Below are 16,609 nucleotides of genomic sequence, written 5' to 3'. Positions count from 1 at the left end.
CTGCCCTTTGGACTGCGCGCGTGTGGGTCTTTGGTGGTTTCTGCGATTTAGGGAGCTCTGGTCAGATCTGAGGCGAAACAGCAGCGTTGACTACGCCCGGAACGGTTCCCCCCTCACCCAGTAATTCGCCCCGTCCTGCCCTTCCCTGTCAAAGGAGTCGGTCGGGACGGGTCTGTTCCCCCCACCTGCTGGTTTCCACACCCCCAGATCTGATCATCAACCTGACACCTTTTCTGAGGACTCTTCGGCTTCTGCAGAAGCCCCTCTGAATTCCTGGGGCTCCCTTCCCCGACGGAAGTAACGTGCGCGGGTTCAAATCCACCCTTGGGCACCTCTGGTCTCCGTTTCCTCCTTTTAAATAGAGAGTGTAATACGAGTTCATGATCACAAATAAACGACCTTATATTGTTAACTTGGGGGTGTAAATAGGAATATGAACTCAGGGCCAAGCAGCAGTGCTTATCCTTGTCGCCCAGATGCTGATCTCTAAATACTACTCCTTCTAAAAAGTACCAGGGCTGGTGCCAGGTCAGGAGGCGAGAATGAATAAGGACAGACTGGAATATTTTGTGCCAGAAAGTCAGGACGCAAACCTAGAAAAACAAGATCCTTTCAAAAGGACACGGGAGACAGATCAAAGTATCGCCCACTGGCCAGAATTAGAATAATTTGAGCATCAAAAATAACAATGTCTGCACAATGCAAAATGATTGAAGACATTAAACATAAAAAAGTCATTTCCCCAAAAAGGGTAATCCAAATTTTAAAAAAAAATTTTTTGTTTTAAATCTCATTTGCCACACTATTGGTGGTGACTACTACACCAACTCTTTACTCTGGAAAGTAGTAACTTAAGAAAATAAATTAAACATTTATTCTGCCTTTCTAGTAGCAGTTGTATTTCAGGGTATCCAAATAGCACCAGCTGATGAGGACACAGTTCTCTTTACAAAAGTATACCAGCTAAATAATGTAAAATGAATGATAGAATTAGGAAAAAAAATCACTATTTTTGTAGCATCTAATGAACTAATTAATGCCAGGATCATCAAAGTAACCGTTTGGTGAAAAGGTGTTAGAAAACAGGATATTCAGTTGGTGCCAAATTATCCCCTAGGGATTGCTGCTGGTCATCAGGTTAAAAATGTAACCACACAGGAAAATCTTACCCCTCCCACCTTAACCCAAATCAATCTTAATCACCACTAAAAGTATACAAACCTGATATTAAGTATCTCCCAATGTGATGCAAGATGAAGCTCCAGCATCATCTATGAAGAATTGTTTCCAAAAATCTTTAACCTCAACATAATCATGCTTTTAAATCTATCTTCCTGTCTCAGGAACTACAAGGATAGAAGAATAAAATGACATCAGGAAGAAACAATCAGAAAAACCCAGAACAAATGGTGGGACATCCTACTGAACAAATGTCTCAGTCTCTTTAAATAAGTCTGTGTCATTTTTTTTTTTTACAGGCATACTGAGGAAGGGCTGTTCTATAAATAGATTAAAAGAAATTAAGGAGACATAATAACCAAATGCGTGGTTTCTCCTCAGTTGATTCTGGTTAAATAGAGAAGATATAAAAGATATCTTGGGGACTATTGAAAGAAATTTGAATTTGGACTGGGGTATTAGAGGATATTAGATAATTGTTATTAGGTGTGATAATGGTATTGTGCTTATAGAGAAAAATGTCTCTATTTTTAGACATGCATTCAGTGTATTTAGGGGTGAAATATTTGATACTTATATTTTAAAATAATTTAGAAATAAAAATACAGAAAATGTTAAATGTTAAACGGAGTGATATGTATGTGGATGTTCATTATATTATTCTATCAATTCTTTGTATATGTTTGAATATTTTCATGTTAGAAAAAGAAAAAAGGTGATGTGGAAAGCACTTGCCATAGAGTGAGCACCAACTATGCAATAGTATTGTCGTTACATAATCTGCACATAGCAAGATCATACCTCCTCCCACCCCCAAACGTTAAGGCAGAACTTGAAATACATATTTGGTCATTTCAGGGAGCAAGTTGCTTTATTGGCAAATCATGCTCTATTGCACCATAAATTTTCAAAGGCTCTACTGGAGAACACTACCATTTAAAATGTCCTGCTTTAAAAATTTTTAAACATCTAAAATATATTAATTAATTAAAAAGATATTTGATTTATTTTCCTATATTCCTCACTAATTGCTTAATTTCATGACAATTAATTTTTCTCAATACTATTTTGCAAAAATCTTCAGAGGTTAAGCATTGTTTCCTTTTTTTTTGAGACAGAGTCTCACTTTCTTGCCCAGGCTAGAGTGAGTGCTGTGGCATCAGCCTGGCTCACAGCAACCTCAATCTCCTGGGCTCAGTGATCCTACTGCCTCAGCCTCCCGAGTAGCTGGAACTATGGGCATGCTTCACCATGCCCGGCTAATTTTTTGTATATATATTTTTAGTTGGTCAACTAATTTCTTTCTATTTTTGGGAGAGACGGGGTCTCGCTCAGGCTGGTTTTGAACTCCTGACCTCAGCAATCCGCCCACTTCGGCCTCCCAGAGTGCTAGGACTATAGGCGTGAGCCAATGCACCCAGCTTAAGCATTGTTTCCTTCAACACTGAAAATCTTTCCTTACTCCAAGCATTTACGTTCAGCTTCCCTGTGTAGATTGCAGTGTACCAACCCATGTTGGCCAGCAAGCGGCAGTAGGTAGCAAGGCTAGTTTTGTTTTTGTGTTTGTTTTCCCCAATTTAACTACAGGTTAGTGTTAGTTAACACTCACTGAGCACTTACTAAATGCCAGGCACTGGTCTAAATTCTTATGTATAGTATCTCATTTAATCCTGAAAATATCCCTATGTAATAAGTACTAGTATTATCTTTTTTTTACAGTGAAGAAACTTGGGCGCAATAGGTTGACTAACTTGCCCTAGTGGTGTGCTGCTTCCCAAATTGTAAAATCCTGGTGCTCTAGATATAACTATTTATTAATAACCCACTTTCCAGTATAATTGCTATTCTATGTGTAAGGGTATTATGAAATGATGATTCTAGCTTTCAATTACTTAATAAAGATAATGATAAAGATATTGAGGTCAGATTTCATCCATATGCCATCTCTTAAGCCAGTAGTCTTTAAAGATTTTGATTGTATCATTAAAAGTTTTTAAGCACACACACACACAATTACTTATGTATATTAATACATTAATATTAATATATAGTTATAGTAGTCTATAATTATAACATATATAAATATATAAAATATATAATATCTACAAAATAGAAATTTAGAAATAAAAAACTATTTTAATGTTATGTTAATTGTAATAGTTTCGCTCAATTGTTGGCCAATCTCAAAGCAAATATACATGTAGCTCAAAGTTAATTATAAATAATAGTGGATGGAAATCCACATTGCAAATAGTCCTCCCGTGAATTTCCATTTCTTGTCTGACCTTGTCAGATCTTACTAGATCATCATCATTTTTACCCCATGATGAATGTGAAGCTTGTACCAGAAGTTGAGAAATGTCAGCTCTCTCTTTTCTTTTCTTATACTTGAACTTTTAGTAAGAACTCAAGTCCAGTTCTTTGTAGAAATCTTTTTAATCATGTTTCCATTTTGTGAGAATTAGTTAATTCTCTATAAATCCATTTAACCAAGCTTGGGGTAAATGTCAGTAAATCCCAAGACACCATGAAGTGAATGAACGACGGCAGGTGCCACCATCAGCCCCTCCCCCAGGGGAGACATTTCTCTTCCTCCCCCAGGGACAGCTCACAGCTTTTATGTGACAGATGACTGTCTGACTGACTGAGGCTCCTGCTGTTACATATAGTAAAGAAAAATTCTTATTTTAGTAAATAAGTATATTTACTAAATATACTAAGGTAAATGTTAAGTATAGGAAAGCAAAATTCTAATATTTTAGGTTAAAAATAACTAAAAATAGAATTTTATTAGTTTTCACACTTCAGCATATCTACTTGCTCATCCACTTTGAATACCATTGTTGTAATCAATTTTAGCGTTTTGCATTTACCACACTTCAAGGGAAAACATTTGCACATGATAGCACGTTGCTGTGTGTCTGCTGAGGAAGGCTGTGCAGGCAAGGCCATTCAAGGGCAGTAGTACTCTAATGGGATAGACAAGGTCCAAGTCTCACGAGTCTGTCTCTTAGCTCCGTGGGCTGAGGAATACAATCTTGTCTGTACTTCCAGGGAGAGCAAATTCATACTAGCCAGACTCATAAGAGATGGATGGATGCCAATTTGTTGATGTACAATGAGGACTGTAACAGATAAACCAGGTACTTGTGTTCACTAATCAATGCATTTTCTCTCACTAGGAAAATAAATCCTTATAAGTCATGAAGTTAGCATGTCTGAGCTACAACAGGAGATCAGGTGGCTGGAGTGGAAGGAACAAGACCAGGAGCCATAGGAGATGAGGTAGAGAGACAGTCAGGGAGGGGCCAGGTCATATCGACCCTTAGAGGCTATGTGAAGGAGTTTGGATTTTATTCTAAGAGATCAAAAGCTATTGGGGTATTTTAGGTAGGATTATGATCTGAGTTACAGTGCAACAGGGTAATTCTAGATGCTGACTGGACAATCAATCTAAAGGAGATTTTTTAAAAAATGATAGCTAAGAAACGAGTAAAGAACCTATTGCAGAAATTTTGAAAAGAGTGGATGATGGCTTCCAGTTTCAACCAGGTGAAACTTGAAAATGACTGATTTGGGATTTTTTTTGTTTTTTTTGTTTTGTTTTGTTTTTGAGACAGGGTCTTGCTCTGTTGCCCAGACTAGAGTGCAGTGGCAAAATAATAGCTCACTGTGACCTCAAACTCATGGGATCAAGCAATCTTCCTGCCTCAGCCTCCCAAGTAGCTGGGACTACAGGTGCATGCCACCAAGCTAATTTTTCCGTTTTCTGTAGAGACAGGGTCTCGCTATGTTGCCCAGGCTAGTCTCAAACTCCTGGGCTCAAGTGATCCTCCTGCCTTGGCCTCCCAAAGTGCTAGGATTATATGTGTGAGCCACCATGCCCAGCCTCTAATTTGAGATTTTTTTTTATGGTAGAACAGATAAGACTTGGTGAGGGATTGGCTCTTTGAGTCCATATTTACCAAATAACCTTCCAATTATAATTTGCCTTCTTAGTAAATTTTCCTTCTAGAGAAGGAAGCACTGATCAGAAAACACAGGTGTCTGATTTTCCTGCTAATTCTAGTTTTTTTCCCCTAAGATTTCGTACCTGTATCTAAGAGGATTGGGTCACTTTTTCACTGAGCACCTAGACTATATCTTGAAACACTCTAAGCTGGTCTCAGCCTGTTTTAACATGTGGGCTGAGAAGTAGAGGGAGAGGATCTGAGCGACACAGAAGTAGATAGCAGACCACGGCCAAATCAGAGAAGGGAGGTAGAGAAGTCCTGAACACATTCCAGTGCCTGCTCCAGCTGCCACCAAGACCCAGTCGAATTTCTTAGGATTCACAGACACTTTCCTAAGTCTTATACTCCAGACCACACTGGTAATGAAATAAAGGATTCTTATTAAATGCATATAGTTTATGTGGAAAGCAGTGTATTTAATCCCAAACAGTATTTTAGAGTGTGTCATCTAGCTCTCAAAGTATTTTGTTAAGCCCGCATTAAAGTCGATATGTATTAGTGATCTAGAATATAGAGAAATCATCATTTATTTATTATATATGGTTCCAGGTTATACAGGCATTATGAAATAAACATTAACCTCCAAGAACTACAAGGATGTGGAATAAACAGCTATTGAGAAAGAATTCTATTCACTGCCTAAAACCTGAAATGAGTTACCCTTGACTCATCTCTCCTGACACCCTAACTGCAATCAGCCAGTGAGGTGTGTGGCTACTCCCTCCCTCTGCCCCACCTTCCTCCCATTCCCGCACTCCCCACCCTCTCCCTGCCAGGCCGTCTCAGGTGGATTGGGTGGATTGCGGCCACAGCTCCCCATGGTGGTCTCTCTGACCCTGCTTTTCTGTGGGCCTGGGGAAAGAGGTGCAGGGGGTACAAGGAGAGGGCACGAATCACATAAGGATGGCACAGAGATGGCTTTGGGGAATGGCTTCAATTTCAGCAGAGCAAGGGGTTGATATTAGGAAATGGGAGAAGAGTCTGGAAGGAAACCAGCACAGTTTATGGGAGGGCCTTAAATTTTGCATCAGAAAGTTCAGGCTACTTGGTGGTCGAAGGATCATGATTTTTGACTTTTGAACAGGGGGATTTTTGACTTCTGCACCTTTGGAAAATCAGCCTTATGACTGTGTTTAGGATGGTTTGAGAGAGGATGGGATAGGGAGCCATTGCTAGATACAAACAAGTTCATTGCAATAGGCAAGGTCTTAAAAGCCTGAGCCAGGGATGGAAGCAAAGAGATGGAAGGGAGTGAAGACATACCATTTAAATTTGATTTTATCATCTCACTCTGTTTGGTAAAAACCTGTAGAGGCTGTCTTTTGTCCATTACTTTATTCAGTCTCTGTGCAAGCGCTATGTTATCTGATTCTATTTTGTCCGGCCAGTCTGATTACTCAGTAGATGGTAAATCCCTTGGAGGCAGGGACCACACCTTCTATTTCTGTATACCCACAGTGCTTACCAGAGCATAGATGAATAATAAATATTTGCTGATCAATTGAGCCAGACTCAGATCCTCCTCTATATCACACAGGCTCCCAAATCCTTTTTCGTCTATGATTTTTCCAGCTTTCCTTGATTTACTAAGAGGCACTTGTCTTTTGGTTCTGATTAAAGATTTAGAAATTTATGCTAATGTTTTAGCATATTACAAGCACATTTTGTTACCCATGGTAGTATTCATTTGTACATCTCCTGCCAGCTTATGGTCTGCCAACGTGGCAGGGAGGCATGCCAAAATATATGGAAGCAGGAATGTTCTGGGGGGAAAATGATGTATTAAAATTCCAGAAGGCAATAATTTCTCAGGATGTTTGACAGATAATCTGTATTCGTGTTTTGAGAATAACCCCAAAGAGTAGTTCCAATGTAGTTTATTGTTTAGTGCTTAGTAAATGGTCTCCTCTGATATATTTATATTTCCATTTATATCTGTAACTACATACTTTGTTTTTGTTTTTGTTTTGAGACAGGGTCTCGTTCTGTCACCCATGCTAGAGTGTGGTAGTGCCATCATAGCTCACTATAATGTCAAACTCCTGGGCTCAAGCAATCCTCCTGCTTCAGCCACCCAAGTATCGGGGACTACAGGTGCGTGCCACCACACCCAGCTAATTTTTCTTTTTTTGTGGAAATGGAGTCTCACTATGTTGCCCATGCTGGTCTCAAACTCCTGGCCTCAAGTGGTCCTCCTGTCTTGGCCTCCCAAAGTGCTAGGATCACAGGCATGAGCCACCATGCCTGGCCTGTAACTATACACTTTGGAAAGGCATATACTTGTCATCGGAAAGACCACCAGGATAGCTAAATAGTAGGAAAGAGAGACTTATTGGCGGTATCAGTTTGCAAACTGAGAAGAAACGGTCTCCAGCGTGTGCCAAAGGTGCTCTTTCTTAAAAGACAGGAAGAACAGTCTGGTTTTTTTGCCTCAAGGGGGCCTGTATCACTCAATAGTCACATGTAATCAGCAGGCTTGGCGGAAAGCTATACATATTTATGAGGGGAGCAGAGGACATGTGCAATGGGCAAACATATATGTAACATACATCACATGTTCAATCTGGGGGTGAGGTTTTAGCATTAAAATGAGGTGGAATTTGGCTCCTTATATCAAAAGGTGAACCATAGGACACGAAGACAGTTTGTGCCAGCCTCTGTATGCTGGCTGGAACTGGCTTAATGTCTGCAGCTGCTTATCAGAAAAGAATGTACGGCTGCTTCCCTGTCCAATCAGAGTCGTAGTGGTCTGGGATGTAAACAAGCCTGATAGCTCCGTTGTTAGGGAGGTTAGAGCTGTAGGAATGTAGACATTTGCCATGCCAGCCAGGCCCTGAAACCTGACCTATAGGGAATTTTGTTTCCTTAACCTTAGGCTAAATCTTAGTTGATAAAGGGAGGTCTATTTTGATCTCTCCCATCACAAACTGAACTATTAAAGATGTTATCTGTGGGAAGGGAAATGGAATTGGAGAGGTAGGAAAAAAGGGGGAGGTGGAACAAAAGCTTTCGTTTTAAATTCTGTATTTTTTTGTACTTAGCATGTATTCGTATGTTAATTTCATTATTTTAAAATACTGATACTATTAAAATACATATATTATTAAAATTTGGAACAAAAGTTTATATCTTATGGAATTTGGAGTCAATATCTAGAGATCTAATGACAGACAGGATGATAAAAAGAGGGTGATGACTAAATAAATTGCCCGAAGAGAAATCAGACACAGCAAATACATTCCCAAGTAGTCCTGCCTCTCAATACATCAATCAGATAATTAGGCCAGATCAAATCAGTCTTGCTGCATGGAAAAACATAGTCTCACCCTGAGAGGCCTGAACCTCCTGGTGACTTTCTGCATGTTCCCTCTTTACCCCCTCAGATGTCAGCAAATACAAGAAGTGGAATTTTCCCAGTCTGGTTTAGAAGTCCACACATGTGTTCTAGGACAATGACCTGTTAGATCCCACTGCCAACCTTAATAGTCACTTCTGGAAGGTTCTGGAAATACAATTCAGCAATCTAGACCTATGTCATTAACCATAGCTATATTAGATTGAGATCTATCGATCCCAAGATTTACTACTGTTAATGTTAAAGTCTGACAAACTGCATCACAGTTAATATGTTCATTTCCTCAGCTTATTATAGTCACGGTATTTATAACACTGTACATGTAGTTGAAATTAAAATGGAAAAGAAAAACCTTACTGCTTGTATCTACTGCCAGTAATGGCAGAAGTAACATTTTAAACTAGAAGACAGATTTACTTAAAGTAAAATCCTAATGTTTCCCTTGGGTATAGACCTTGTTCTTTTCTTCCTAGAAAGAAATTTAAACTCAGTAAATTCTTAATATCATGTATAATAATTAGATGAGAACCAAGAGTTCTCTTAATGCCCATTTTAAAAAGAATGGCTTTGGCATGAAGCCTAGTTTAAGCATCAGGAAACATTTATGGAAAGTGATAACTATGCTAGAGTTCTCTGCTTAATTAACGTACTTGGATTTCATGTTTTCAATATGTTCAACAACATTTAATCAATTATTAACTCTTGTTAGAGACATGCACTCAAATGAAGAACTTTAATTAACTATTTAAAAAGAAAACCTCTAAATGTTTCAAAATCTTTTCAGAAGAGCTGCCCTAATGCTGGTATCAACCTTTTTATTATTATTATTATTATTTTCTTCCTTCACATCAATATAACACCTCCCAATAATAGAGATGCCTACCAAAAGGTATCTCTACTTATTTTCTTTGTTAAACTTCATTGGCTGAAAAGACAACAGAAACTCTGTATACCTGAGTAACAGAAACGAAATGGCTCACTGAAAATAAACAGTAGTTCATGGGAGAAATAGGTATGTTTTGTGTGTAGAAAAGAAACCTGTTTCAGCAAGTCATTCTCTAAGCTTCCCAAGGGCAATGCATTTTATATGCATCTTTTCCCAAATGCATTAAAAATTATGTCTAAGGCTAGCTAAATCATATGAACTCTTGATTTGCCTTAGGATGCCACAAAATTATAGTGGCAAACTTTATTTCTGTACCTGGCAATTCCACTCCTAGATATAACCCCAAATAAATTGAAAACAAAATACTTGCCTATGAATCTTCATGGAAACACGATTCACAATGGCCCAAAAAAAAAAAAAAATTCCAATGTCCATCAGTGGATGAATGGGCAAATTGTGGTTTATACATACAATGGAATACGAATCAGACATTCGAAAGTATGAAGTATGAAGGCAATGTGGATGAACCTAAGAAAAAATTATGCCCTTTGAAAGAAGCCAGACATATATCGGATGATTCCATTTATAGGAAATATCCAGGATAGGTAAAGCCATAGAAACAGAAAGCTGGTTGATAGTTACCAGGGGCTGGAGAAGGAAGGGATGTTCGGGACAGATACAGGTTGACAGAGCTCCAAAAACATACTTTAATTTTACATACTTAACGCCTACAATGCAAGCTGCTTGTGTAAAAGTACTGTCTGTCATCACTCTGTCACACCCTACTTGTGATTTTTCCAAACAAAGAGCCAACAAACTGAGACAACACCTCCCCAAAATCACACCTGACAGGAGTAAGGAGTTAGCTACTTAATGGGTATAGGATTTTGTTTGGGGAGAGGAAAATGTTCTAAAACTAGAAAGAAGTGGTGGTTGTACAGCACTGGGAATGTACTATGTGCCTGTGAATTGTTCACATTAAAATGAATAATTTTGTTATGTGGATTTCACCTCGATAAAACCCAAAAACTTTTATTTTCAAGGGTTTCTGATTAGTGGTGGTGAGAAATAACAGAAGAATGTCGGTAGATAACTGGGATATCAAGTTCCTTTGATCTGAAGCTGGGTGAGGAGTTCAGAAGATTTGACGTGTTTCCCTGACAGTCCCCATAGATACTGCCCTCTGTAAATACGAGGCCCATGTTGTTTTGAAAGGGAAGGTGCCAGAAGCATTGCCCCCAGGAGGTGCTTGGTGGATGTTGTGGGAAGGGAAAATCAGCCGTCAATAACATGCTGCTCCTTGCCTGGACTCTTCTTGCAGTGTCCAATGCTCCATTAGCAATTTGAGGTGTCCAAGGGCTAGCACAGTGGCCCACGCCTATAATCTTAGCACATTGGGAGGCCGAGGTAGGAGGATCGCTCAAGGCCAGGAGTTTGAGACCAGCCTGAGCAACATAGCAAGATCCCATCTCTACAAAAAAATAGAAAAACTAGCCAGACGTGATGGCACACACCTGTAATCCCAGCTACTCGGGGGAGGCTGAGACAGGAGCATCGAATGGGCCCAGGAGTTTGAGGTTGCAGTGAGCTATGATGATGCCACTGTACTCTAGCTGGGGCAACAGAGTGAGACCTTGTCTCAAAAAAAAAAAAAAAAAAAAAAAAAATCAAAACCAAAAAAACCAATTTGGGTGTTCAAGAATAATAATTCTACTCAAGCATCAATATTTCCCAAAGTATAATCTGTGGGACACTGGTCCCACAGATGAATGGCCTTCAAACACAGCATCTGAGGTCAAATGAGCTGGAAAACAATGCATTCTGTATTTCCCCCTGGAGATCCATAATGTATATTATCATATGAAGAAATATGAGAGTGCCTATAATAAGAAGACCTGTGGAGCTCTGTTTAGTGTGTAGTCCTGAGTTTCCCAAGCCTCTTTGGTCACTGAAACCCTGTGATGCGTGAAGCGCATTACTGAGAGTGTGGGGAATCTGCTCTGTGGTGACACACCGGCCTTGATTGTGTAGAACGGTTGTTCAGTTCTTGAAGAATCATATTCAGTAAAATCATAAGTTATCCAGAAAACTGAAAGCAAACAATAGTGTGTTAGCTAGAAAGTGAAGAGTTCCAAATCTTTCAATTGTTCTAGCTTGCCGCTGACTGGCCTGGTGGGTGGTAACCTTTTATTACAGGGTAGACGCATAGACATGTTGCATGGCTTTGCCGGTGAATACCCGATAATCAGTTTGAAACTGCAGAGCTATGTATAATATAAAAAATACCTATCCACCTCTATTAAATACAATAAGGATTGCAACCTGGTGAAAATAAGAATCTGATTGCAAGGCCAAGAGCAAATGTGATAGAGCCCAGGATTCTTGATTAAACTGGAAAAACATTTGGTGCCTTGGCACTCTATTTCCCATCCATCTTACTCTGCTCCTTTTTGTTTCCTTACAATTGTCAAAGTAGTTTATAGGCTTAATAGGACAGGTTAGACAACTTCACAGAAACTACCTAATTGGCATTGATAACATGGCAGGTCTTGCTAGGCCAGTAGCTTCTTGAAACAAAATGCTTCAGCTAACTCATTAAAACATTTTAGTAAGTGTCAGTACTGATCCATGTTTCTTGCTGCAAATAAAAGCTCTTTCTAAATTCCAATTTAGAGAAATTTGGTGGCCTAGCAAACTCTACTCCCTAGTATAATGTGATTTTCCATGCCATCATGCAATTAAGAATTTTCTCAGTATTTTTAATCACTAGTGAATTAATAATGACAAATTAGATTACTGCATTTGTCAGTTCCAAGTCCTTTTGCCATTTTAGTTTAGAGTGTACGATATCTGATGGTCCCCTGGTCTATCCAAGTGAGCAAGTGACAGTAAACACTGGTCTGGTGTGAAGTAGGAGGTGTTTTCTGGGTTCTCAGCCAGGTATCAGAGAGAAAGGTTTAGAGGTAATAGGGAGACCAGTTTTAGGAAGAATGCCCTCCACCTGGCTTAGAAATTATAAGCGATTAAAAGATTCTCTTGGGAAGAAACTTAAAATATATCCTTTTATTTTTTCTTGAATTAATTCCATCCACTCTGTCAAAAATAATCTCTCTTGTAGAATTGTTTTGCATCTATCACTGCTTTGGTAACAAAAGCAAAAATAAACTCAAAAGCTTGAAACCCAACAAAATATTAATAAATATTTATAATAGCAAGTTAGAATTAGACTGGAGTGACAAAAAGAATCTTGCTAACAATAAGACCTGCGAGTAGTTTTGGTCTGCCAGCAAAGATCTTTTCTGTTTTCCTTTCCTCGAAAACTCTTATTTGTTCTTCAGGGTCAAGCAAATGTTACCTCCTCTAACAAACCATCCCTAACTTCCAGGTAGATATGGTCTTCTATATTTATAATATTTAATACTTGATCTATGCCTTTACTATTGCACTAAAACAATTTTAATTATTTTTTTATGTGCCTCCTTCTCCTATTAGATTATAATGTCCAGAGAGGGCAGGAATTAGTATTTATTTAATACATATTTATTGAATGCTTACTAGGCACCAGGCCATTTTGCTACTCCTTAAGACCACAACATTCATCTCTTTATTCCCAATGTTAGCACATGCCTGTCCCATTATGGAGGAGGCACTCAGTAATGAGTTGCTAAATAATTGAATAGCTGAGTGAGTGAAAAGATGAATGAATGAATGAATGGCCCCTATTGTGTAAGGTACAAAGACAGCCTTTTTGCAGTGAAGTTTCAGTTCCCTGATTTGGAAACACAATCAGTGCAAAGAGAAGTTAAGCTACTAAGGAGAGCAGGGTTCAGCATTCTGCAGGCAGGTGGAGTGACTCAATTCCTGGTTGACCGGTGGTGTTTAGAGAAACCAGGGCTGTATAATTTCTTTAAAATAACTTTGGGAGAGGACAGTCCTGGCCTGGTCCCTTTTGGGGTGCTGGAGCTCCACCCTGTTCTGAGATCAAGACTGAAGATTGATGGCTGGCCAAATCAGGAGAAATTTCAGCGCTCTCCGGCTATTAAGTAACGACCAGAGTGGAGAGAGAGAGAGAGACAGAGACAGAGAGAGAGAGACAGAGAGAGAGAGAGAGAGAGAGACAGAGAGAGAGACAGAGAGAGACACAGAGAGAGACAGAGAGAGAGACAGAGAGAGAGAGACAGAGAGAGAGACAGAGAGAGAGACAGAGAGAGAGGAGAGAACGTGCGGAGTGGTGTGCAGGGAGAGAGAGGTGGGGGGACTGGACCACAGAGGAAAGAATAATGCAAACTTGAGACATTTGAAAGACGGTGGGTTTTCCTCTTACTGCAATATGCTTGTTGATTTTTCTCTTATAACACTTCCCTCTGATACACTATCCTCTTCATAAATAATGTGCCAGACTCTATATAGCTGTTGCAAATCATTTTTGACAGTAGGGAGTACTTTTCCAAGATGAGCCTGAGCGATCCTCAGCCTGAACTCGCTCATCAGCAGTTTGCTCACACAGGCGGTCTCTGGGGCGGGCTCAGACAGGCCACCCAGCCTCTTAATTCCACTCTTGAGATGAAGGCTCGTTACGTGGAGTCTGATCTATTAATAGTTCTATGGGCAACTCTGATTTTTGTGTTTGGGCTTAGCATGAAGGCAGATAGGTTCAAAGGAAAACCATCAATGTTATTTGTGTTCCTGGTTAATTCCCTTTCCCATTTCTGCAGGGCTGTCCCAAAGCCCTTGCCCGTCTTGCCAAGCCCCCTCATTGTCAGCAGATAACATAGCTTGTATTTTAATTTTACAAAGAAAATAGAAGCCACTAGGCATTCTGCCTTTTCTCCTTTTCATATCATGTATGTGTTCACCTGTCATTCTCTGATTTCCTTCTGCCTCAGAGAAAGACAATGTATCAGTTATCTGTTGCAGTACAGCAAATCACCCCCAAAACTTAGCAGCTTAAAAAGAACAAACTTTTATTATTTTACAGTTTCTGTGAGTCGGGAATTTGGACGTGGCTTAGCTGGGTGGTTCTGGCACCATCTTTCCTGAGGTTGCAGCTAGAATATCAGTTGGGGCTGTGGCCACCTGAAAGCTGGCTTGGAGCTGAGGATCTCTTTGCAAGAAGGTGCACTTACAGGGCTGTGGGCAGGAGGCTTCTGTCGCTCACCACATGGGCCTCCCCAGAAAGTGCTTGCATGTTCTGGTGGAAATGTCAGCCGGCTTCCCCCAGACTGATGGAACCAAGAGAATGAGCATGGAAGAAGTCACACGATGCCCTTTACAACTTACCTCTCAAAAGCTGAACATTGTCACTTCGGCCACTTTCTTTTAATTAGATGTGAGTCATTAAGTTATCACTTACACTCAAAAGCAAAGGGATTAAGCTCTATGTTCTAAAAGAAGGAATATCAAGAAATTCATGGATACCTTTTAAAACCACCACAGAGGGACTCCTCTTCCTTTTCGGGTTTAATTTCTCCACCTGCAAGCTTGATCCCACAGTTCCCACCATCTCAGTTTTTGAAACTGAGATGTCTTCAAATGAATGGCACTTGGGATTTGATAAAAGAAAGTCTTCCACTCCTCTTTACACTTCATACCACGGCTCAGTTCTTTCTCCCAGAAACTCTCCACTCTTGTGCCATAGACATCCCTGTGGGCAGGTTTTCCTCCTTCCTCTCTGATAGCTCAGCTCAGTCTTCTTCATCGGCTCCTCTTCCCCAGGCGACCTTCAGATGGTGGTGTAGACAGCTTGGTGGCAATTCGTCTTGTTCCTTTACGAACTCCTTGGTAATATGCCACAAAACCTTCCCTACCACCTCTGTGCTGATAACGCCTCATTTCTGCTCCAGCCTCCACTTTTCTTTTTAATGAATTGCTTACCTCCCATGCATCCTACACGTGCCATAAACTCTGCATGCGCCACACCTTAACCCACTACCAGACTAGCCTCCCTTCTTTATGCTCTTTGATGTTGGCATCACTGTTGTCAAAACATATCCCAGAGACATTTAGTTTAGTTGTTGTTTTTGTTTTTTTCAGACAAGGTCTCACTGTGCCAGCTGGGCTAGAGTGTAGTGGCATCATAGCTCACTGCAACCTCAAACTCCTGGGCTCAAGTGATCCTCCTGCCTCAGCCTCCCAAAGTGCCGGGATTACAGGCATGAGCCACCATGCCCCACCTTAAATTTAGTTTAAAGCCCAGCTGATATTTACTCACATGTGAGAGACATCGGTCATATGTAGATTGTACCAAATAAACAAGGCAGGGTTTACAGAAGGAAAACCTCAGTAGATGGAACAAAAGGAGATGTTTTGTTTTGTCCGTTAGCGTGCTGATTGGTTGAAAACTGTCAGACGGGCAATTTGGACCTGAGCAGATGGCATTATTATCAGGGAAGGCAATTTCAGTTATTCATGCCTTTTCCAAGAAATCTTGTGATTTCAGCTGCGGAGTTGTTAGTGGTTTGTTGACATTTGGTATTGGCTGCTGAAGTCCTTCCTTTGGTATCTATACCTCAGGGAAGCTACGTCTTATTTCTGTCATCATAATTCCTCACTCCCCTCTTGTGGTCAAACTCAGATCCAAGAGGACTCAGGTTGACCATGGAAACTTTATTGTTGATGCGATATCATCCACTGGATATTGGCTTGAGGTAACAGCTGATACAGTTTGGATATTTGTCTCCTCCAAATCTCATGTTGAAATTCGATCTCCAATGTTGGAGGTGGGGGGGAGTGGGAGGTGTTTGGGTCATGGGGGCGGAGCCCTCATGAGTGGCTTGGTGTCCTCTGCATGGTAATGAATGAGTTCTCTATTAGGTCACCAGAGAGCTGGTTGTTTAAAAAAGCCTGGCACCATCTCCTCCCTCTCTTGCCCTGTGACAGACTCCTGCTTCCCCTTTGCCTTCTTCTGCCTTGATTGGAAGCCCCCTGAAGCCCTCACCAGGAGCAGGTGCTGGTGCCATGCTTCTTGTACAGTCTGCAGAACCATGAGCCAAATAAACGCTTTTTCTTTAGAAATCACCCAGCCTCCGTGATTTCCTTTAAAACAACGCAAAATGGACTAACACAATAGCTTACAGTGACATTTAAGCAGCTGGATGTCAGACAGTGGAGGAACTCAAGGAGTATGAGGACAATCATAAATATAATTTTAAAAAAAATTTGAACCCACTTTGTAAC

Source organism: Microcebus murinus, chromosome 9 (assembly GCF_040939455.1).
Source record: "Microcebus murinus isolate Inina chromosome 9, M.murinus_Inina_mat1.0, whole genome shotgun sequence".
Lineage (NCBI taxonomy): Eukaryota > Metazoa > Chordata > Mammalia > Primates > Cheirogaleidae > Microcebus > Microcebus murinus.
Note: the sequence above shows the minus strand (reverse complement) of the source record.